The sequence below is a fragment of the Hibiscus syriacus genome, unplaced genomic scaffold (assembly GCF_006381635.1).
Source record: "Hibiscus syriacus cultivar Baekdansim isolate YM2019G1 unplaced genomic scaffold, ASM638163v2 tig00112289_pilon, whole genome shotgun sequence".
In the NCBI taxonomy this organism is placed as follows: Eukaryota; Viridiplantae; Streptophyta; class Magnoliopsida; order Malvales; family Malvaceae; genus Hibiscus; species Hibiscus syriacus.
This window is the reverse complement of record NW_024063295.1, coordinates 1-4123: the sequence shown is the minus strand read 5'-3', so window position 1 is coordinate 4123 and position 4123 is coordinate 1.

The window sequence follows — 4123 nt, the reverse complement described above, 5'->3', positions numbered from 1 at the left end:
GTTAATTTATTTATTGTTTAAATTACATGTTTATTTAAATTATTTAAATTCAGAAAAGCATGTTTAAATAAAGAATATTTATGTAAATGTTATTATTAAATTTCTTTATTATGTAAACTAATTTATTTTCTTTTTTGGTGTTCTTTATTTTTCTGTTTGCTTGCATCATACAGGATAAAAGACATTGATCCTTGTGTTAATTGTCTCATTGGAAAGCCTTCATTTATGGATAAAAGTGTTCAAGTCAAATAATTCTAAACTCAGAAGTAAGACAGTGGGCTGAAGATTTACAAAGACAAGAAGGAGACAGTCTGCAGGATGATTATGTATCTGACTTGGCCAGTTATGCTTCAGTTTCACTAAAAAGAAATGATATGCAAGATTTGCGAAGCATTTGGGAAAGTTGGGATTCAAACAAAAATTGCAGTTTTATCAGACTTACGGAGACATCCCATATTTGCTATGTTGAAGTTGATGATGAATTACTCAGAGCCCTAGTTCAATTCTGGAATCCAGGGTACAATTGCTTCACTTTCAATAAGGAGGACTTGGTCCCTACTATTGAAGAATATACAACTTTGTTACATCTTGAAGGTGCTTTGGAGAATCGAATATATTCAAAGTCAATTAAAACTCAACCCTTTCGAGTTAAATTAGCAAAGATTGCCGGGGTACGAGAAGAATGGGTAGCATCCCGTACAAAACAAAAAGGCGAAAGCGAAGGCATAGCTTGGACCAACATCAGAGAACTTATTCAAAGCCATCCAGATATTAAAGTACGCTTCGATCTATTTGCTCTGGGTATATATGGGTATGGTCATCTTCCCAAAAGTATTGGGATATGTTGAAGCTGCAGTGGTAGACTTGTTTGAACAGCTACCGAAGAAGATTAATCCTGTTTCTGCAATCCTAGCAGAGACCTTCAGATCGTTAAATGCTTGCAGAAGGCTAGGAGGTGGACGATTCTCAGGGTGTACTCAGTTGTTATGTTTGGATCCGTAGTCATTTATGGAGAACAGAAAAGGTTTCATACCGACGCTTTAATACGGATTATTCACCATTAAAGGAATTTCTGGAGCAGGAATGGCCTAAGAAATTAAGAAAATATGTGGATTAATGCCTTTCGAAATCTGCAAAGCAATGACGTTGTTTGGTGAGCCCCGTGGCAAATACAAAGGGAATTCTTTTACAGGTGTGGTGATTACAACTGGATAATGCTGCTCGGATTATGGGGAGGAATTGGATATGCACCACTTCTGGTTATAAGACAGTATGAAGGTCGTCAATTTGTACCTGTCACTGCTGGACTACAGTCATCTGAGTTCGCATTCCACAACAAAAATTATAAAAGAAATATCATGGAAGCCGTTACAGCTTGGAAAACAACTTTTTGTATTCGAGCTAAAGCAACAAAAGAAATGCTAACTCCTGATTATGAAGAATGGAGATCTGTCAGAAAAAATGAAAATATTCCTCTACCAGATCAAAATGAGGATATCTCTATGGAAGATCGCATTAAGGTGGTTCCATCAGAGATTGAAATCTTGAGATTTGAGTTTGAAGCAGAAAGAGAAGGCTGGTCGAAAGAGTTAGAGCAAATGAGACAAGATAAAGCTATGTTGGGGGTTGACATTGACTTTCATTCATCACAATGTGCAATGTTGAGAAAAGATAAAGAAAAGGTGAGGATGAGTACAGCCTTACAGAAAAATTACCAGGAGTTATATAAATCCCGAAAAGCATCAGGACCCAGCCAATCGACGGTACAGATGACCAGAGAATTGAATATTGAGAAAAGACGAGTTGAAGATCTGAAAGGAAAGAATAACCGTCTACTCAAAAGCCTGGAAAAAGGAAAGCAAAAAATGGAAGATTTCGAGGTTGACAGAAGAGAGCGAATTATAAACACAAGGCTGAACACCGCGAGATCATGAATGAAATGCAAAGAGAAAGGGATCGAGCCAAAGATTTAGAAGAGATGAAGAATGACATCTTTGATAAATTTGAAGGCGAGAAAAATATCATGTTTAAGGGATTTGAATCTGAAATGAACCAGTTGATTGCTGAACTTGAAGTCAGAGGCCAAAAGATGGAAGAATCCAATATTGAAAAGGAAAAATGGGAGCTGGAAAGGAAAAATTTCAACACCAGACTTGAGGTAGAGCAGGAGATGGCTAGCAATTGATGCAAGATGTAGAAAGGATGTTCAATCCAGAAGCTTAATCAAAGAACACAAGAAGCACGAACAAAAACTTGAAGAAGATCTGGATCAGTCTAGAAATAAAACTCAGAGTTTAATGCTACATTTTGCAACTTGAAGAATCATTGTTTCAAGAAAAGGTTCATCTAGGACTAATGATCTCAAAGAAAGTATGAGGAAAATGCTTCACTACGAAGACGCATTAGAGATCTTGAAAAATTCTGCACAATTGTCAAGTCAGAATCACTGAGTTAGAGCAAACTTGAAGGAACGAATGAACAATGGCAAAAGTCAACTGAGTTCTATGTCGAAAGAAGTGAAGAAAGAAGCAATATGGTGTTCGAGGCCATGGTACAAATGAGCGAAGTTGCTATATGTTGGGGAACTAGCTGTTGAAGCCAAAATAATTGAGCATCATGTTGATCCAGTTTCTAAGTGCGGAAGAGTGTCATGGTTAATGAAAGAAATTATAGAGCTTAATAGGAAAGCTATGCCTTATGTAGTTATGAAATATTATAAAGAAACTTTTGTATGCCAATGAAAGTTGTTCTATGACAGTTAACTTTTTGGGATCAATGTTTGTACATACATGCATTTGCATACATTCATTCATTTCATAATTTTCGCTATGAATTATTTATTTATTAAGTTAAAATTCATTAATTAAATTTGAAAAAAATAAATTAAAAGATTTTTCAATCGCATTTACTCTGGCCAGAAGAGAATATTACATCACTACGGTAGACAAGCTACTAGGAGAATTATGGAGGATAAAATACAGCGTATTGAGGAACAGCATCATAAAGAACAAGAAGAAATGAGAATGAAGCTGGAAAAAATTGAAGCCAGTATTGCAAATTCACAAGACAGTATGATGAAGAAGATAGAGGACATGTTTAAAAGGCAGGCTATCAGTGGAAAAATGCATGAAAATCCTGTTTTGACCAAGAACCCATATATCCTCTAGGTTTTCCACCAGAACCAATTTATCACTCTGGTACTATACCTTACAAATCAATGCTCGTACATCTGCATTACAGAAGCCAAACCACATGAGATCAACAAGTGGATCCTGCCTCTTCAAGCAAAATTCCGCTTATATCAGAGGTGAAAATAGGAGATATGAATACTGAGCATTTGATTCCAGATTTGAATGAGCTGAATGAGAAACAAAAAGTAATGAAGACTGACCAGACAGATCAAGAGCTTAGAAGAACGAATGAAATCCGTGGAAATAACTGAATCGTTCTATGGGTTTGATGCTAGTGAGTTGAGTTTGGTTCCAGACTTAATCCTTCCCATCAAGTTCAAGGCTCCCGAATTTGATAAATATGATGGTACTACATGCCCTTCATCCCACATTACTATGTTTTGTCGAAGAATGGCAGGATATGTGAAGGACGAGAAATTGTTAATTCACTGCTTTCAGGATAGTTTGACATGACCGGCTTTAAAATGGTATACTCAATTGACCAAAGCCAACATTAGATCCTGGAAAGATCTGGCTAAAGCATTCTTAGAGCAGTATCGCCATGTAACAGACATGGTTCCTGATAGATGGACTCTCCAGAATTTGGAGAAAAAGAATAACAAAACATTCAGACAGTATGCCCAAAGATGGCGTGACACTGCAGCCCAAGTTCAACCACCTTTGTCAGAAAAAGAGGCCACAGTAATGTTTGTCCATACATTAAAGGCTCCTTATTTAAACCATCTAATGGGGAATGCAACCAGAAATTTTGCAATTTGGTTATTCTGGAGAATTATTGAAAATGTCTTGAAAAGTGGCAAGATTGAATCAAATGATGGGTCTAGTTCCAAAAGACCTACGTACCGGAAAAAGGAGAATGAAGTTAACAATGCAAGTTCTTACAGCAAGGATTCATCGAAAAGCGTTACAATAACCAGCCAAGGGTTAAGAAA